The sequence below is a fragment of the Rhinoderma darwinii genome, chromosome 10 (assembly GCF_050947455.1).
Source record: "Rhinoderma darwinii isolate aRhiDar2 chromosome 10, aRhiDar2.hap1, whole genome shotgun sequence".
Classification (NCBI taxonomy): domain Eukaryota; kingdom Metazoa; phylum Chordata; class Amphibia; order Anura; family Rhinodermatidae; genus Rhinoderma; species Rhinoderma darwinii.
This window is the reverse complement of record NC_134696.1, coordinates 91,903,180-91,924,811: the sequence shown is the minus strand read 5'-3', so window position 1 is coordinate 91,924,811 and position 21,632 is coordinate 91,903,180. Positions and strand designations below refer to the sequence as shown.

The following is a 21,632-nucleotide window of genomic DNA, read 5'->3' as shown; positions in this document are numbered from 1 at the left end:
GACCATATGGTTTGCTGTCATAAAGAATTCTAGACAATCCCTATATTCCCTGGGAAAGTGGGACTGTCTTGTGGATTTGGGTCACCTTGGTGGCATGCTGCACCTCATCATGAATTGGGTGGCACCTCACATTTTGAGAAGAAGTTCTCTAGACAGGAATTATTCCATGTACCAATTGCTAATGTATTAGTGTAAAACATTTTATTTCAGGGACTGTTAAAAAAATATTTACTCATTACTATAGAATAAACTTAGTGCATAGAATATGAATAGCAAGACAAAGCAGATATATGTAATATTCCTAATACTATTCCTATAAATGCCCCATGATAATGAAATATAAATGGATTTCTTGATATATTTTATTCTTCATATCATGCTTTCTATTTTTTGTTATTTTTGTGGTCATTTATTAATAATTTATACATATTTATCTTGCAGGGTTTGCAGTTCAGATCTGAGGAAACATACACTGAGCTGAAAACATAAGAGATTTCCATCACTCTCACACAAGAATATCTGTATTCATTAGAAGTCAATGACGAACAAGTTTTGAATTGGGTTTTTATAAAGAAAAATGTTTACTTTTTGAGATACATCTTCTATGTATCCTGGATATATAGAAACTGTATCTTGCAGTCACCGCCAAATCCGTCAGGTCAGCAGGACTGACGGCTTCGGTGAGCGCTGGTCCTGCGTGTCTCTGACAATAATCATGAATAAGACAAATGACAAAATTAAATTAAAAGTTCATTTATTAATGAAAACTGCACCTACGACGACACTGCATTGAGTGAAAAAAAAAACCTGGATAAACAAAAAGAACGAATGACTCGGATTAAATTTGCTTAAAGGGAACAACATGGAGGACGGGGAGAGTGGTGTAACCAAACCTGGGGTGATGATCTTGCAGATTGCATGACCTAGAAATCCAGGTTTTAATGTCCCCGGTGCTGTAATTGCCATGGAGGCGGCCCCTTTATGTGCAGTGCCCCGGACTCTTTCTTTAAAGAATGTTCCCCAGCCCCTCCCCTCTGAGTGATAGCTCTAACATCCAATCAGGAAACCGCCAGAAGTCACCTAATTTCTCTTTTGTCACTAGACCGCCCTAAGCGCCCGCATAGGAATATAAATATGCTTTCTATTGTTGCCTCTATAGCCTCTTGGCAATATTTGATTTCACATACCTCTAAGGCTGACTGCCGCCCCCTTCGGCTATTACCCCTCCGGTACCTCTCCTCCTTCATGCCGGATTTAAATGTATTAAAATGGGAAGCAGCTGGGATAGTTTCGATCGGTTCTCTTTACGAATTAAAGGGAATGTTGCCCTTTAACAAATTGGTTGAATCATACGGCATATCTACTCATGATCTGTACAAATACTTTCAGATCTGTCATATTTTAAGCAGTAGGAACTTGGATGGGCGAATATTCCCAAAAAGTGAATTTGTGGCTTTCAACTCCGCTGCGCCTAAAATGAAGTGCATTTCATGGTTTTATTCTACCATTTCTAATTCTCAGAGATTAACTAAAGCAGGGTATTTGCTTAAATGGGAGGTGGATCTGAATGTGACCATCACTTTAGCAGAATGGCACCAGGTGATGAATTGTATATAATTGTACATAATTGTATATAATTGTATATAATTGTATAGAACCCCAACACTGTTGACTAAATTTAATCCTTCTTACTCTCCCCTCTGTTGGAGAAATTGTGGCATGTTAGGTGATTATATGCATGTGTGGTGGAACTGCCCTGTAGTTTTTAGCTTCTGGAAAGCTACCTTTGTATTTTTGTCCACCATTCTACCTCATACAATACGCCCTTCCCCTGCATTGGCGTTGTGCATTATTGGTTTGATTGACATCCCTAGAGACCTAAGGTGCATAACGGGGCATGTTATTCTTGCAGCTAGATTGTTGATAGCCAGGTCTTGGAAATCTTCAGACCCTATTACTATCACTGAGTTAATAAATCTTGTCCAACTTGATTATACCATGGAAAAAATGGTAGCGGTTCGCTCTAATTCATATGGAAAATTTTTAAGCAACTGGATGTTATGGTCAGACTATAATACCTCAAGATTATTTCCTTCTTAGATTATAAGCATTAGAAGCTTTCCTAATTGATTGGTGTAAGGACATTAGGACATAGCAACAAGGATTTAATAATATTAACGAACTGGATCTATAGTAGATTACAAAGATAAAGTCCCGTATTGTTACTCATGTCGCCCAAAAAAAAAAAGTTTGTCAAATTACTTTCGGAAAAAATCGTAACTGCCTTTTTTGTATTATGCACTCTTTCTTCTTTTTTTTTCTTCCTTTCACCTTCTGTAATGTTTTTACTGTATTGGTTGAATAGTGCAAAAGACAATTTAATACTTAATGGCATTTGGATATGTATGTTAAATTAACCTGTCTTTTTCTTTTGTTATGTTTATGTTATGTTGAAAAATAATAATAAAAATAAAATTAAAAAAAAAAAGGAATCCGCCAGAGTTGTCACTCATAGCAGAGGGGAGGGCTGGGGAGCTTGGGCCACATTTTTAAAGTATAGATAGAGAAAATGGCAGAAATGTAGTCACATATCTATATAGACCTGTTATGATTTTCTGCCTGTTACAGAGACGAAAATGTGCTAAATGTATTAAGTGGTAAGCGCTGTTTATTTAATTTTGAGCAAATCACTTCAACTACGTCCTTTGGTAAGATACTCCAGTCTTAGTAAATGGGGGCCCCCTAAAACCTGTTTTACTGCTATGTGTTGTGTGATTTCCCACCATGAATTATGGAAACAGAGTAGCTCGCCGAGCTACGCTGCCTCCGTAATTCCCATAAAAGTAAATGGAGGTTACGGAAGTCGCGTAGCATGCGAGCTATGCTGCTTCCGTAAGTACTACGTTGTTTTCTTCTTCATGGTCGGAAATCGCATGCTTCAACCGGTAGAGAGAGAGGTAGAACGGGGTTTAGGCGGCCCCCGCTCTAGAGAGAGGGGCCTAGGGGTGGGACTCGCATCTATCTGACATTCATGACATATCTTGTTGATTTGTTATAAATGTCCCTGATAGTAAAACCCTTTTAACAAATCTGATAAATCTCATCCTCCCGCTGTGTAAATACGGAAAAAACGCTCAGAAATTGACCTGCGGTGCAGAATTTGACTCCACAGCATGTCAATTGTATTTGCGTAAATGCTGCTTATTTGTTGCAGGTTTTTCCCCATTGAATTCAATGGGGAGGTAAAACCTTCAACATATAGCAGTTGTTGCATTTTTGCGGAGGGTTCACAGCGATTCTGCCGCAAAAAAACTCAGAACAAAAAATTGAATCTTATTATTAGGAGTCTCTTTTTCTTACTCCGGGGCGGCCTCCAGGGATGACGCTTCATCCCATGTGACCACTGCAGCCAATCACAGACTGTAGTGGCGGTTACATGGGATGAAAGGTCATCCCAGGAGGCCGGCCTGGATAACTTTAGAGAGCCGGCCTCCTGGGATTATGTTTCATCCCATGTGACTGCTGGCCTGCTAGCAGCAGACATTCCGAGGGAAAAACTGCATCACAGTTTGGTGCGTTTTTTTGTCTGTGGCGCACAGGGCGGATACGCTGCGTGTGAGCTCATCCTAATACTTCACTTTAAGGCACAGTTCTGCCAAACAATATTAAATTAATAACTAAGCTCCAATTGATCGTTTTCTGCTTTGATTTTCTTAGTACAAAACTATTTCTTTTGCACAATGTCATCACAGTTGTATTTGTGCTAAAAAGACGTGTAATGGATTTCTATCATTCTTGAAATTATAATTTCTAATAGTTAAAAACAAAATACAATAATTTGAGCTATTGTGCCGTTGGGTCTCAAAAACGGAGCTTCTTCCAATTATGTCCCTTCTATTCTACAAATGGTCTGGAGGAAACACACACCAATGAGGGAGCTGTATTAACCCTGTATGATGTTCCGGAAGAAGAGGAGGACATTACTGAATCACGCTGCAGGATTGTTCTTTATATTTTACTTTAATAAAGTTTATATTAAAAAAAAATATATAAATTTTTTTTTTTATGGTGAAGTGTCACCTAACTACCCAAAATATACCATCAATCCTGTATATAGTAATAAAGGAATGTGACGACTCCCATCATGTAGAATTAAGCAAAGACCAGAAACTGGAGGAGAATAAGAAAACTCTTGTGAACAGTGAGGAGACTGAATAGTGAGGACTGAGGAAGAAGAAGAACCAGAAAAGATGGAGAGAAAGTAAAGGGAGAAGTGGAAAAGGTCTCAGGGAAATAACCCTGAAAAAATATAAAACATTCAGGGAGGTCTCAGCAGGTATTTAGGACATTCACTGTCAGCTCAGGTTGATATCTATAATCTGAAGGGCTGTAGACACCACGGGACACTTTATTCCAGAGATCTGTGGCCGGGACCCTGATTGATGTGCTTCCCTTTAATGTTTATAAACAATTTGCAACCAATTGAGTGTCAGACAAATGGTCCAACCAGAAAATGTGACTGTAAGGCTGGATTTACATGAGTGTGTGCATTTTGTGCGCGCAAAAGGCACTTAACAGCTCCGTGTGTCAGCCCTGTATGATGCGCGGCTGTGTGATTTTCGCGCAGCCGTCTTCATTATGACACTGTGTTTGTATGTTTGTAAACAGAAAAGCACGTGGTGCTTTTCTGTTTTCATTCATCGTTTTTACTGCTGCTGCGCGAATCACACGGAAGTGCTTGTGTTGCGCGAACAACGCACAAATATAGGACATGTCGTGAGTTTCACGCAGCAGACATACGCTGCGTGAAAATCACGGACTGTCTGAATGGCCCCATAGACTAACGTAGGTCCGTGCGAGGCGCGTGAAAATCACGCGCGTTGCACGGACGTATTACACGTTCGTGTAAATAAGCCCTAAAAGTGACAATGATATTGTTCTGGTGTAAAGTTTAGTGCCGACTGTAGAGTCAAGTACCTGTAATACAATCCTAACCCAGGAGGCAAATGCCCATCAGAGGTATCACCTGGAGTTACCAAAACTAATTTAATAACAATGCCCACAACTAGAGTGTAATGGGCCATATAGTAGTTGCGATTTATTAGTGGCAGAAGGGTATTTTGCCTCCTGAGCCCCCATTTTCTTGGCTCCACTAAAATAGATTATTAAATTCCTTGAACTAGTATGTGAGAGGGCTGGAGATCTTCTATAGGTGGGGATCATGACTTTTATTATTTTTGGCTTATAGTACAGGAAAGTCTACGACTCTCCATTAACTTTCTTGTCTACACTTCTCACAACAAGGGGGGACTCATAATCTACTATCAATAAAATACATAATTATTTAGAGAGAATAATAAGGTTTGGAATCCATCCAGCACTGTATATGCTATGGAATATCATATAGGGATGTATAACCCCCAGACCCTCCATATGGTCACTTTTTAGACATTCATGATCTGAAGTTCTCATGTTCTTTAACATCAAACAGGGGTCGTTTCGTGGTGCACCACTTTCCCAGATGTTAAGGGTTATGTCCAGGGGGTTCCCCATTGTGCCCCTTGTGAGTGTTGGGGTTGACTCCAGATGGTTGGTTTGCCATCTATGTGGCCAGATAATACTCTGAAGGGAAGATGTTAACTGGATTTCTTCTACTTATTCACCAGCCCACACTGAGGGCATCATGCCACAGGGCCCAACCAATAATGTGAGTGGGTAGAAAGCAGACACCAGTGTAGATGACGTAGCGGATGTGGTTCTGGAGGTTTGTGTTCAGGATTCCAGAGCCTTGTAGAATATGGGCATGTGGAAAGGGGTTTCCTGATGTGACAACCCACTTACAAGCAAATCCTACAAAATACATTTACTTTTATATGGAAAGTTTTTTATTTGTATATTGCAAGCAAAAAAAAAAAGCCAATAGCAACAAAAGTGAGCTTAATGTGTCTTTAAAGGGGGGTTTCAGTACATATATTACAATGACGACTAACCTTAGGACTCCATGTTGAGGGACCTCCAGACCCTCAATCAGCAAAATAAAAGGGCCAGTGGCTATGCCTCGTACTGCAGCTCAATCCATTCTGGTAAACAGGGCAGCACTAGGAACAGCCACACCGGACATTGCAGTGACTTCAGTGAAGGGCCACAGTCTTGCAGCAAGTGCCACAGCACTTTTGTTTCTGCTAATTGTGGGGTGCCAGGGATGGGACCACCACCATTCTTACATTAAGTATAGGCCATCAATGTAAAAAAAATATATATATAAAAATTAACCCTGTAAATATGCAAGATTCATACTTCTACTTTGTCAGACAGACAATTCAAGAGTTAAAAACCAAAAATTATATTTCTTCATTGCTTAACTAGACTTACGCAAGAGAGTGCTGCAGCTTCCTGATTCTATGATAGATCTACAGGAGAGTCACACAACAGTCCGTCACCGGCAATGAGGGGATTTGTAATAACCGGTAAGATCCATATATACACACAATGCTACACCTATAAATCAATGATAATTAGCAAGTGACTGTTCTGCCATCAGCTCATTATCCTTATTATTAACAATTATACATCTACAAGACACTGCAGATAATGTAACGATAGAGCTCTCTGCCCAGCGGGTACACTGTATTACTGACACAACATAAATATGGAATTGTCTGTACCCTGTATTTTACTTTATATCATTTCACTAATATTAAAGACGAACCGAACAAGTTGAGATGTCAGTGAGTACTGGTCCAGGGCTGGGCTGTGGTTGTTGGCAGGTCACTCAGGTACACAGCCGTCTGTACGGAAAAGAGCTACAGATTAACCTCCATGTATACAACATAGGGACTAGTGAGAGTTTGTGTGTGTTGCAAAGGAAAACAGTTTTCTACCAGTTTTATAGAAACACTAAACGTGCGTTGATAGTTAGGGTATGTTCACACACCCTATTTACGGACGTGATTCAGGCGTTTAGTAAATGGTGTAAATAAAAATGAAACAATTGCTTTTTTTCTGTTATTAACCTATAAAGTTAATATAAATTAAATGCTTTCTTATGTGTATGGTAAAATGACACCAAAAAAATGCTGTGTATGTGGGAAGGCAAAAAAAAACGAAAAAAAAACCAAAATGTTTTTGGGCAGTAAAAGTGTTAAATTACAAGCTTTGCAGAATACAGCTGCTTCTCGTCTTCTTAGGGCTTATCCACACGTAACGGAATTGCTGCGTATTTTCCGTCCGGAATTGCACAGAAAATACGCAGCAGAATACAGTAGCAGCAAAGTGGGTGAGATTTAATAAAGCTCAACCGCACGCTGCGTAAAATATCCAAGCAGAAATTCAGCTGCAGTGCGTATTTTTGGGACCGCAGCTTGTCAATTCCTGCTGCGGAAAGTGGACTGAATTGCTGCGTTTTTCAAAGAAGAAATCACCATCTCACAGAATTGAAAAAAAAAACGCAGCGAAATCCACAACAATTCCGTTACGTGTGGACAAGCCCTTAGGGTATGTTCACACATTATATTTTTTTCCATTTTTGTTTGCGTTCTTTGGTAAAAATATTTATGTAACTTTTACTGAAAATCACACACAAACATAAAATGCAGCAAAAACCTCACTAGTGACATCAGTTTATAATATACCGGAGGATAAAAGAAGTTGAGACATAGAGGGCCCAGCAACTCCAGATACGGGCACTGATTTTCAGTCGCAGGAATTTCTGCCACATGTGAATATCTCCTTATTCATCCATTAGAATCAGTCACAGCGCAGAAAACATGCCGATTACCAGTATCATCAGGGTATGTTCACACGAGGGCGTCCGTAACGGCTGAAATTACGGGGATGTTTCAGCCTGAAAACATCCCCGTAATTTCAGCCGTACCGGCATGTGCAGGCGCTTGAACGCCGCGTCAATTACGGCCGTAATTAGCGCTGCTATTCATTGGAGTCAATGAATAGCGGCTCCAATTACGGCCAAAGAAGTGACAGGTCACTTCTTTGACGCGGGCGTCTATTTGCGCGCCGTCATTTGACAGCGGCGCGTAAATATACGCCTCGTGTGAACAGACAAACGTCTGCCCATTGCTTTCAATGGGCAGATGTTTGTCAGCGCTATTGAGGCGCTATTTTCGGGCGTAATTCGGGGCAAAAACGCCCGATTTACGTCCGTAAATAGGCCGTGTGAACATACCCTCAATGTGAGGAAACGGAATCTATCCCAGGGTTAAAAGGAATTCACACACAGAATTTTGCGACGTTTTCATTCATTTTTCATGGCGTTTTAAACTGTGTTTGTTATTGGCAGATGTTACATTAATGTCTATAGTGAAATATAAAACCCACTACATACAGCTGCGTTTCGGTATGTGGCATTTTTGTTGCTTTTTTTTATGGATAGTAGCCTTTTTTTTTTTTTTAAACACGTCATGTGCTGGGTGTGACATTTTTCTGCCATAATTAAAGATGACACAAAATAAAAAACTCACGTGAACGAAAACTTGAAGGAAAGCCGAGCTACAACTCTGCAGACAGTAGAAATAACTGAGCTAAGTAACAGAGAAGAGAAGTTACAGGAAAATGAGAAGGGGGAGGGTGGAAATAGAGAAGCGTTCACTTACAGGAGAATCCCAGTGAAGTCCAGATATTGTCCATCATCCATAGTCATCACTAGCTGCACCTCACCTTGAGTTGGAGGGGGTCCTCTTAATTGTTGGGCCCCATAGCCGCTGGTCTGGTGGTTACTCGCCTGTTCTCAGAGGACGTCTGCCTGTGGGAGAAAAGTCTAGTTAGGGTATGTGCACACGATAACTGCAAATACGTCTGAAATTACAGCTCCTGAATTTCAGACGTAATTGCTCGTACTCGCGTTTTTCGCAGCGTCAATTACAGACGTAATTGGAGCTGTTTTTCAATGGAGTCAATGAAAAACGGCTCCAATTATGTCCCTTTACGTGTCCTGCACTTCTTTTGACGAGCCGTCTTTTTTACGCGTCTTCTTTTGACAGCGACGCGTAAAATGACAGGTCGTCGGCACAGTACATCGGCAAACCCATTGAAAGTAATGGGCAGATGTTTGCCGACGTATTGGAGCCGTCTTTTCAGGCGTAATTCGAGGTGTAAAACACCTCCATTACGCCTGAAAATAGGTCGTGTGAACCCAGCCTAAGGGCTTATTCAGAGGAACGGGATATACGTCCCTGCAACGTGCGTGAAAGTCACGCGCGTCACACGGACCTATATTAGTCTATGGGGCAGTGCAGACAGTTGCGTGATTTTTACGCAGCGTAAGTCTGCTGCGAAAAACTCACGACATGTCCGTTCTTTGAGCGTAATTTCGCGCATCACGCACCCTTTGAAGTCAATGGGTGTGTGAAAATCACGGGCATCACAAGGAAGCACTTCCGTGGGACACGTGTGATTCGCGCAACAGCAGTCAAAAGGATGAATGAAAACAGAAAAGCACCACGTGCTTTTCTGTTTACAAACATCCAAACGGAGTGTCATAATGATGATGGCTGCGCGAAACACATATGGGGCTGACACACAGAGCTGTTAAGTACCTTTTGCGCGCTCAAAACGCCACGTTTTTTACGCTCGCAAAACGCACACGCTCGTGTGAATCCAGACTTACCTGTCAAATATGCAAATGTTGGTGCAGATTCGTTGCGTAATTGCCCCACATCTGCACCAACATTTGCAGCGGAAAAACACCGCCACGTCTAAACGTGCCCTTACAATCACGCTGTGCTGTGGATCATGCTGGGCTGGAACAATGAGAAGTGTATGAGGCTGATTGGTCACTGATTGGTCACTGATTGGTCACTGATTGGTCAGCCTCATACACTCCTCTGTACAACGCCCACTTGGTAAAAAGTAAAAACACGCCCAGTTGTCTATTTCAAAACTAATTAGCATAAATCTAAAATTGTTCATAACTTGCTCAAAAATGATCGTTTTTCAAAATAAAAACCACTGCTGTTATCTACATTACAGCGCCGATCACATTATGTAGGAGACAGGGCACATATAATCTGGTGACAGAGCCTCTTTAAGGAGTGCACACGAGAACTGTCTTTTACGTCTGAAAAGACAGACTGTTTTCAGGTGAAAACAGCTGCGTCGTTTCAGACGTAAAAGCTCCTCCTCGCATTATGCAGTAATCTTGAGCTGCTCTTCATTGAATGCAATGAAGAACGGCTCAAATTACGTTGCAAAGAAGTGTCCTGCACTTCTTTGCCGAGGCAGTCATTTTACGTGTCGTCGTTTGACAGGTCGTCGGCACGGTACGTCGGCAAACCCATTCAAATGAATGGGCAGATGTTTGCCGACGTATTGTAGCCGTATTTTCAGACGTAAAACGAGGCATAATAAGCCTCGTTTACGTCTGAAAATAGGTCGTGTGAACCCAGCCTTCACCAAAAACGTCTGAAAATTACGGAGTTGTTTTCAAGGGAAAACAGCTCCTGATTTTCAGACGTTTTTTAAGCCACTCACAATTTTCGCTGCGTTTTTGGCGCCGGTTTTTACAGCCGTTTTTGGAGCTGTTTTCTATAGAGTCAATGAAAAACGGCTCCAAAAATGGCTCCCAATAAGGCCTCGTGCACACTTCCGTTTTTTCCTTCAGGGTGCTAGCCATTTTTTTTTTCAATGGGGCCATGCACACTTCAGTTTTTTTGACGGTCCCGTTCCGACAAAAGTAGAGCATGTCCTACTTTTGTCCGAGATTCCGTGATCGTGTGGCCCATACAAGTCAATAGGTCCGTCAAAAAATGTAAGGCACACGGAACGCAGGGGTGAACCTAGCCTGTCTGCCGCCTGAGGCGAACTATAAAAAGGCGCCCCCCCCAAAAAAATCTATCGGAGTTTTCTCATTACTAGCTTTACACATCGAGCACGCAATATATACATTTTTTAAATAGGAAAGCATTTGATGTTTATTTGTTAGGCCCTGTTCACATAGAGTATTTTGACGAGTTTTTGGGCGTGGAAACCGCTTCGCAAAACTCGTCAAATACCGGCCGAAAATGCCTCCCGAGAAAGAAGGGACATGCCCTATCTTTACGCCTCTGACCTCCCATTGACATCAATGGGAGGAAGAGAAAGGGTATTTCGCTGAGTTTTTTTGCCCGTAGCACTCAATGGCCGCGAGCGAAAAACGCGGTGAAAATCGCGGCAAACGACGTGCAGGAAGGACAAAATTTGTCTCGAAATCCCAAACAGAATTTTGAGGCAGAATTTTCCTCCTGCAAAAAACTCAGTGTGAACACAGCCTTAAAGTGCTGTTTGAAGTATGGAAAATATTTAAAGAATTATTCTTACTGCCAATCAGTGCAGTGCAAATAGTACAGTCTGCCCTGCATGGCCCCATATCTCTCCTCGGCAGCCAGTCTCATTTGCGGCGTCACTCTCTGCAATTACATTCAGGCCAGTCCAGGACGGATCGCGCTTAGCGCTGTTTTGAAGCGGCACGTCCTGGGCCGGTTTCTTTTCTCTACCTGCTGTATTGTAGTGGTCTGCCTGTGCTGGCTTGATGCCAGTGGTGGATTCATATGATCTTAGGCCCTGGGCTGTACAGAAGTTATGGGCCCACATCCCACACGTAAGTATCACCTACATGTCAAAGTACATCACATGCCACTCTGCAGACTGTCTCTTAGCCTGATCGTCCGCTGCCACTCACACTTCCCCACAGCCCCCACCACAGTAATTTACATAGATTGTAAGACCAACATTACCAATAATACCCCATACTGTTACTGAATAATACACCCATACTGTTACTGAATAATACACCCATACTGTTACTGAATAATACCCCCATACTGTTACTCAATAATACCCCCATACTGTTACTGAATAATACACCCATACTGTTACTGAATAATACCCCCATACTGTTACTGAATAATACCCCCATACAGTTACTGAATAATACCCCCATACTGTTACTGAATAATACCCCCATACTGTTACTGAATAATACATTTATACTGTTACTGAATAATACCCCCATACTGTTACTGAATAATACCCCCATACTGTTACTGAATAATACATTTATACTGTTACTGAATAATACCCCCATACTGTTACTGAATAATACCTCCATACTGTTACTGAATAATACCCCCATACTGTTACTGAATAATACACCCATACTGTTACTGAATAATACCCCCATACTGTTACTGAATAATACCTCCATACAGTTACTGAATAATACCCCCATACTGTTACTGAATAATACCCCCATACTGTTACTGAATAATACACCCATACTGTTACTGAATAATACCCCCATACTGTTACTGAATAATACCTCCATACAGTTACTGAATAATACCCCCATACTGTTACTGAATAATACCCCCATACTGTTACTGAATAATACATTTATACTGTTACTGAATAATACCCCCATACTGTTACTGAATAATACCCCCATACTGTTACTGAATAATACATTTATACTGTTACTGAATAATACCCCCATACTGTTACTGAATAATACCCCATACTGTTACTGAATAATACTTCCACACCATAACCACATAGTGACTGAATAATACCTCCATACTGTTACTGAATAATACCCCTATACTGTTACTGAATAATACCCCCATACTGTTACTGAATAATACCCCCATACTGTTACTGAATAATACCCCCATACTGTTACTGAATAATACCCCCATACTGTTACTGAATAATACCCCATACTGTTACTGAATAATATCCTCCATACTGTTACTGAATAATACTTCCACACCATAACCACATAGTGACTGAATAATACCCCCATACTGTTACTGAATAATACCTCCATACGGTTACTGAATAATACCCCCGTACTGTTACTGAATTATACCCCCATACTGATACTGAATAATACCCCCATACTGTTACTGAATAATACCTCCATACTGATACTGAATAATACCCCCATACTGTTACTGAATAATACCGCCATACTGTTACTGAATAATACCTCCATACTGTTACTGAATAATACCCCCATACTGTTACTGAATAATACCGCCATACTGTTACTGAATAATACCCCCATACTGTTACTGAATAATACCCCCATATTGTTACTGAATAATACCTTTATACTATTACTGAATAATACCCCCATACTGTTACTGAATAATACCCCCATACTGTTACTGAATAATACCCCCATACTGTTACTGAATAATACCCCCATACTGTTACTGAATAATACCCCCATACTGTTACTGAATAATACCCCCATACTGTTACTGAATAATACCCCCATACTGTTACTGAATAATACCCCCATACTGCTACTGAATAATACCCCCATACTGTTACTGAATAATACCTCCATACTGATACTGAATAATACCCCCATACTGTTACTGAATAATACCGCCATACTGTTACTGAATAATACCTCCATACTGTTACTGAATAATACCCCCATACTGTTACTGAATAATACCGCCATACAGTTACTGAATAATACCTCCATACTGTTACTGAATAATACCGCCATACTGTTACTGAATAATACCCCATACTGTTACTGAATAATACCCCCATACTGTTACTGAATAATACCCCCATACTATTACTGAATAATACCTCCATACTGTTACTGAATAATACCTTTATACTGTTACTGAATAATACCTCCATACTGTTACTGAATAATACCCCCATACTGATACTGAATAATACCACCATACTGTTACTGAATAATACCTCCATACTGATACTGAATAATACCCCCATACTGTTACTGAATAATACCGCCATACTGTTACTGAATAATACATTTATACTGTTACTGAATAATACCCCCATACTGTTACTGAATAATACCCCCATACTGTTACTGAATAATACATTTATACTGTTACTGAATAATACCCCCATACTGTTACTGAATAATACCCCCATACTGTTACTGAATAATACATTTATACTGTTACTGAATAATACCCCCATACTGTTACTGAATAATACCTCCATACTGTTACTGAATAATACCCCTATACTGTTACTGAATAATACCCCCATACTGTTACTGAATAATACCCCCATACTGTTACTGAATAATACCCCCATACTGTTACTGAATAATACCCCCATACTGTTACTGAATAATACCCCATACTGTTACTGAATAATATCCTCCATACTGTTACTGAATAATACTTCCACACCATAACCACATAGTGACTGAATAATACCCCCATACTGTTACTGAATAATACCTCCATACGGTTACTGAATAATACCCCCGTACTGTTACTTAATTATACCCCCATACTGATACTGAATAATACCCCCATACTGTTACTGAATAATACCTCCATACTGATACTGAATAATACCCCCATACTGTTACTGAATAATACCGCCATACTGTTACTGAATAATACCTCCATACTGTTACTGAATAATACCGCCATACTGTTACTGAATAATACCGCCATACTGTTACTGAATAATACCCCCATACTGTTACTGAATAATACCCCCATATTGTTACTGAATAATACCTTTATACTATTACTGAATAATACCCCCATACTGTTACTGAATAATACCCCCATACTGTTACTGAATAATACCCCCATACTGTTACTGAATAATACCCCCATACTGTTACTGAATAATACCCCCATACTGTTACTGAATAATACCCCCATACTGTTACTGAATAATACCCCCATACTGTTACTGAATAATACCCCCATACTGTTACTGAATAATACCCCCATACTGTTACTGAATAATACCCCCATACTGTTACTGAATAATACCTCCATACTGATACTGAATAATACCCCCATACTGTTACTGAATAATACCGCCATACTGTTACTGAATAATACCTCCATACTGTTACTGAATAATACCCCCATACTGTTACTGAATAATACCGCCATACAGTTACTGAATAATACCTCCATACTGTTACTGAATAATACCGCCATACTGTTACTGAATAATACCCCATACTGTTACTGAATAATACCCCCATACTGTTACTGAATAATACCCCCATACTATTACTGAATAATACCTCCATACTGTTACTGAATAATACCTTTATACTGTTACTGAATAATACCTCCATACTGTTACTGAATAATACCTCCATACTGTTACTGAATAATACCCCCATACTGTTACTGAATAATACCCCGATACTGTTACTGAATAATACCCCCACATTGTTACTGAATAATACCTTTATACTATTACTGAATAATACTTCCATACGGTTACTGAATAAAACTACCAAACCATGATCACATATTACTACAACATTGTGTCAGAAAAAACCCACCATACTGTTCGTGAATAAATCACACTATATATAGACCAATATTACCACCATATAGTGACCTTATAGAGGTAGATGCCAGTTATACACAAGATATCTGCAGACCATATAAGTGATTACAGTATAGTTATATCGAGTGACTATTGTGGCAAATTTAAGTTTTTAACATTTTTACACTGCTTTTTTTTTTGGTAGGTTCCGCTGGAGCGTTTGGACTACGTCGTAGATTCATTGGACTACTCCGATGATCTACTTTTTTAAGAAAAATAAAATGGTGAAAGAGGGTTGCAAGGGGGAGTTGAGATTTCAATAAAAGTTTTTCTTATGTCTGTTTTTTTTAATACTTTATTATGGCCTTGGTAATGGCTGTTGTCTGATTGAAAGCGTCCATTACTAAGAAGGGGCTTAGTGTTAGCCAGTAAAAAGGCTATCACTAACCCCTATTATTACCCTGCCGCGAGGGGAGTACGATCCAGTACCCGACCATCTGAAGCGACGGTAAGGCAGCAGGGCGGCCACAGGCTGGTTTTACCAGGCTGGGAAGGGATAAAAAAACGTGGCCCTTCCCACCCTGGTGATGCTAGGCTGCAGCTGCTGTATTGTATCTGGCTGGTTGTGAAAAATAGCGGGAACCCGTCTTTTTAAAAAAAAAAATAGAAAAAAAATTACGTGAGATCCCCTCCATTTTTCATAACCAGCCAGATACAATAAAGCAGCAGCAGCCTAGCATTACCACGGTGGGAAGGGCCATGGTTTTTGGCCATTCCGAGCCTGATAGTACCAGCCTGCGGCCACTCCAGTACCCGCCCTTCTCTTCAGACGGTCGGGTGCTGGATCGTACCCGGCTCTTCCCGGTACTCCTGGTGGCGGTGGGTACCGGGGTAATAATAGGGGTTAGTGACGGCCTTATTACTGGCTAACACTAAGCCCCTTCTTAGTAATGGACGCTCTCAATCAGACAGCAGCCATTACTAAGGCGGTAATGAAGTATTAAAAAACAGAGACATAAAGACATTTATTTTATTGAAATGACAACTCTTCCACACAATCCACTTTAACCATTTTATTAAAAAAATAAAAATAAAGCTTAAATCAGCGAAGTAGTCCAACGAATCTACGACGTAGTCCAAGTGGTCCAGCGGAACCTGCAAAACAAAAATGAGCAGTATGAAAAATAAAGATGAAGATGGCTGCCCCCACAGACGTACAAACATATGAATAAATAGTTACCTTCGGAAACATATTAAAATAATTCGAAAAATGAGGCCCATAAAATAAAACATATCAAATAAAAAAAATATTATTATAACACCTTTCTTTTAAAGAGAACCTTCCACCTCCCCATACATGTACAGCTGAGTGCAGCATGTTATGGGAGGGCTGCACAAACTCTGGGGCACTTTACATTTTTTTCCTAGCCTCCTTCGTTATTTAGATATCGGTGCTGTAATATTTGGCGCCCGATATTTAAATAACCCCCTGAACTGTCAATGGGGAGGTAATTGGCAAGGGGGCGTGTAACATCGCCATGACACTGTCCAATCAGCTACGGTCAGCGTTACAGCAAGAGCTGGAGAGAGAGCGCGCAGCTCCGCCACCACTAAGGAACACATGGCTGTTTCATGGCATCGGAGCTGTGTGCACACGCACACTCTCACTCTTTAGCTCTCGGCAGACAAGGACGATAAGACTGATCTCTCACCTGAGATCACAGTCTTGTACTTGCCTGCCGAGAGCTGAAGAGTGAGAGCGTGTGCACGCGCACATGCTCTCCTCTCTCCAGCTCTTGCTGTTGACATTGTCCGCAGCGGATTGGACAGTGTCACAGCGATGTTACACGTCCCCTTGCCAATTACCGCCCCATTGGCAGTTCATGGGGTTATTTAAATATCGGGCGCCAAATATTACAGAAAAAGATATCTAAGTATGGAAAGAGGGTAGGAAAAAATATATAAAGTGCCCCAGAGTTTGTGCAGCCCTGACCATTACATGCTGCACTCAAATGCACATATATGGGCAGGTGAAAGATTCTCTTTAAAGTGTAACAACTTTTTTTAAAAATGTTGACATGTCAGAAGTTTTGATCAGTGGGGTCCGAACATTGAGACCCCCCACTAGTCGCTAAAACGAAGCAGCAGAAGTGCTCGGGTGAGGGGAGTGCCGCTTCAATTCTGTTTGGCTTTCCTTGGAGCAGTGTACGGGCTCAATAGAAAGTCTAGGAGTCCGTACACCGCTCACTCGGCTGAAAGTCGATCATAAATGAAGCGGCACAGCGCTCACCCGAGCACTTCTGCTGCTTCATTTTAGCGATTGGTGGGGGCCTCAGTGCTCAGTCCCCCACCGATGAAAACTTCGGACATGTCACTATGATATATAAAGATATCTATTACTGCGATTGGTGCAAGTTTTAATTACTTTTTATTGAAAATGATTTGCACTTTTTGAGATACAGCTGCTTTGTATCCTGTATACAGAGCAGCTGTATATAGCGCTGAGACCTGAATCCATTAGGTCGCCTATTACCGATCACATCTAAGTTATGAACTTAGATGTGATCGGTAACAGCTCGATCCTGCAGGACTCGCTGACACTGAATCAGTCAGTCCCGCTGACCTGACGGATACGGGATATAGCGCTATATACATTATATAATATATTTATTTTAATTAGCGGGGGCAGGTTTATGGGGAAGGATTAGGGCCTGTTCACATCAGCGTTGGCTTTCCGTTCCGGGGTTCCGTGGGAGGTTTCCGTCGGGTGAACCCCCTGCAACGGAAAGTCAAACTGAAACCACAGCTTCCATTTCAGTCACCATTGAAATCAATGGTGACAGAAACATTGCTAATGGTTTCCGTTCGTCACCATTCCGGCAGGTTTCAGTTTTTGTGACGGAATCAAGAGCGCAGTCGACTGCGCTAATGGTGACGGAAACTGAAGCTGTGGTTTCAGTTTGACTTTCCGTTGCGGGGTTACCTCCAACGGAACCCCAGAACGGAAAGCCAACGCTGATGTGAATAGGCCCTAAGGCTTCTTTCACACTAGCATTAATATACGTTTACCGCTCTTCCGTCAGAGGACGAGAGGATCGATACGTTAAACGGAAAGCAACGGCTCCATTAGAATTACCATTGCTTTCAATGGTAATTCTTTTGTATCAGTTGCTTTCCGTTTGCCTCCGTTCGCTAAGTTTCCGTTTTTTTTAAAGGAAACAAAAGTGAAGTCTGCAGAACTTTTATTTCCGTTCAAAAGAACCGAAACCTAGTGAACGGAGACAAACGGAAAGCAACTGATACAAAAGAATTACCATTGAAAGCAATGGTAATTCTAATGGAGCCGTTGCTTTCCGTTTAACGTATTGATCCTCTCTTCCTCTGACGGAAGAGAGGTAAATGTATATTAATGCTAGTGTGAACAAAGCCCAATACAAGTAAGATATTAATAAATTAAAAAAAAAACAAAAAAAAAAACAACTGGGATTTGAATCAGCAACCTTCATGTGTAAGGCAGACAAGCTAACCACTACACTATAGAAAGCTTCAGTCAATGTCTGTGAAACTGTAGTACTTGAGGGTTTATTGAATGACAGGCACTATTAGTCTCTCCTGTCTCTCTGCTGCGTGTGGGTGGTGACTGGTCAGAGACTCACAGTCAGACTGGCTGCCGCAGCTGCTGCATGCAGTCTTCGCTGTGAGTGACTGTGAGACTCACCAGTCACTGCCCTGATTGTAGCTTTCCCACGCTAATTAAGCACAGGAAAGCTACAAAGCCAGGAGTATACTGCAGGGGAGGGGGGGGGGGGGGGGGGGGGTCGTTTTACTGACAGCAGAGGGCTCTATAGGGGGAATCATCCCCCCACCATAGAGCCCTGACTAGTTACTATACTGGAAGGTTAGGGGGGTCTGAGCATCTGACTGACTGCTCTAAAGTGGGGGCAGAATCCCCCCCTATAGAGCTCTCTGCAGTAAGTCAGACAGTCAGACCCTCCCCCACCCACACTAATCGTTCCATTATAGTGATGTGAGGGCTCTATGGGGTGGATTATTCCAGCCCCATAGAGCCCTCTGCTGTCGGTAAAATGCCCCCCCTTGCAGTATACTCACGTCCCGGTCCCAGCAAGGCAGGCACTTACCTCGTGCTTCTGGTGCTGCTCGTCGCTCCTCCTGCAGACTTGCTCCTCTCTGGCTGAATGTGCTGTGTACAGCGTCAGAGAGGAGGAGGAGTATTACAGACGTTCGGCGCGTCTGCATGGCCCCTCCCCCCGGTCCAGTCCCGGGCTGAAAATGCCGCCCCCCCCCCCCGTTTGGGTAGGTGGTGCCGCCTGAGGCCGTCGGCTCACCTGGCCTCATGGGAGGTTCGGCACTGACGGAACGCATCCGTGTGCCGTCCGTGTGTGACGGAGCCGTTGCCTAGCAACGACCGGGCGGGCAGTGGTACACATAGAGACAGATATTGCACTGCACTAATTGGCAGCCCCTTCTCTCTATCAGAACTGATAGAGAGAAGAGGCTGCTGATCAGTGCTGGAACGTAGCGATAGAAAGGAAAATAAGTTCATACGTACCCCGGCCGTTGTCTTGGTGAAGCGTCCCTCTTCTGACATCCAGTCCGACCTCCCTAGATAGCAGTCCATGTGACCGCTACAGCTTGTGATTGGCTGCAGCTGTCACATGGTCTGAAACATCATCTCAGGAAGCCGGACTTGAGGAAGAAGCAGGGAAGCAGGGAGTTCTGGGTAAGTAGTAACTTTTTTTTGTTGCAGGTTTTTTTAAATGAAACATTAATAATCTATATTGTGAGCGCCGCACATGGTATTCCCTGTCCAGCGGTAGTCTCTGTCCAGGGTGCTGAAATAGTTAAAGAGGCTCTGTCACCAGATTTTGCAACCCCTATCTACTATTGCATCAGATAGGCGCTGCAATGTAGATTACAGTAACGTTTTTATTTTTAAAAAATGAGCATTTTTGGCCAAGTTATGATCATTTTTGTATTTATGCAAATGAGGCTTGCAAAAGTACAACTGGGCGTGTTTAAAGTAAAAGTCCAAGTGGGCGTGTATTATGTGTGTACATCGGGGCGTTTTTAATACTTTTACTAGCTGGGCGTTCTGATGAGAAGTATCATCCACTTCTCTTCAGAACGCCCAGCTTCTGGCAGTGCAGACACAGCCGTGTTCTCGAGAGATCACGCTGTGACGTCACTCACAGGTCCTGCATCGTGTCAGACGAGCGAGGACACATCGGCACCAGAGGCTACAGATGATTCTGCAGCAGCATCGGCGTTTGCAGGTAAATCGATGTAGCTACTTACCTGCAAACGCTGATGCTGCTGCAGAATCATCTGTAGCCTCTGGTGCCGACACGATGCAGGACCTGTGAGTGACGTCACAGATCTGCACTGCCAGAAGCTGGGCGTTGTGAAGAGAAGTGGATGATACTTCTTATCAGAACGCCCAGCTAGTAAAAGTAGTAAAAACGCCCCGATGTACGCACATAATACACGCCCAGTTGGACTTTTACTGTAAACACGCCCAGTTGTACTTTTGCAAGCCTCATTTGCATAAATACAAAAATGGCCATAACTTGGCCAAAAATGCTCGTTTTTAAAAAATAAAAACGTTACTGTAATCTACATTGCAGCGCCTATCTGCTGCAATAGCAGATAGGGGTTGCAAAATCTGGTGACAGAGCCTCTTTAATTGACTGCACTGATCGGCAGTAACGCTTTCAGCACCCTGGACAGTGACTACCGCTGGACAGGGAATACCATATCTTACTCTCGGAAACTGAAACACGGGAAGCACACTGATTCATTCACGGACACAAGGATGCGTGAAAAACGGGCATGAAAATGGTGATGGAAGTGTGCACGAGGCCTAAGTGACCTGCACTTCTTTTTCGCGGCCCATTTTTTACGCGGCCGTTTTTCAAAACGGCCATGTAAAAAAACGGCCCGTCGGAACAGAATGCCATTTGTCCCATTGAAATCAATGGGTAGATGTTTGGAGGCGTTCTGCTTCCGATTTTTCGGCCGTTTTTTGGCCGTGTGAACATACCCTTACCGTTCTATATGGATTCATGGGATCAATGTTTTATATTGTGCTAACTATCCTTTTCTGAGTCATACAGATGTGGTAGAGCTGAGTTTGTGGTCTGGTTTCAGCCATCAAAATAGGGGAGGTCTAAATCAATGCTGTGCTAAAAAAGACAAATTTCAAGAGGATTTCTACCCAAAATGTAAAATTACCATATATTAGTAAATCAGAGGTTACAGCAGCAGCCAAAGCTTAATAAATATGATTTTTTTAAATTTACAGAGAT

At 41.9% G+C, this 21,632-nt stretch overlaps 1 long non-coding RNA gene across 5 annotated transcripts in view; it reads right to left on the bottom strand.

Annotated features, from left to right (window-relative positions):
• The window catches only part of LOC142662203 (uncharacterized), a 40,778-nt gene extending 21,214 nt beyond the window's left edge, over positions 1 to 19,564 (bottom strand). For 2 of the 5 annotated variants that reach the window (XR_012850882.1, XR_012850884.1), the window contains exons 1-3: positions 19,446 to 19,564; positions 8,610 to 8,758; positions 6,710 to 6,788 (exon numbers count right to left, since the gene is read on the bottom strand). This is a non-coding gene — a long non-coding RNA (uncharacterized LOC142662203). Of the gene's footprint in view, positions 1 to 6,709; positions 6,789 to 8,477; positions 8,538 to 8,609; positions 8,759 to 19,445 lie in introns of all 5 variants that reach the window. The other 3 variants (XR_012850883.1, XR_012850885.1, XR_012850886.1) reach the window with 3 other exon arrangements.
• Between the last annotated feature and the right edge of the window lie 2,068 nt (positions 19,565 to 21,632).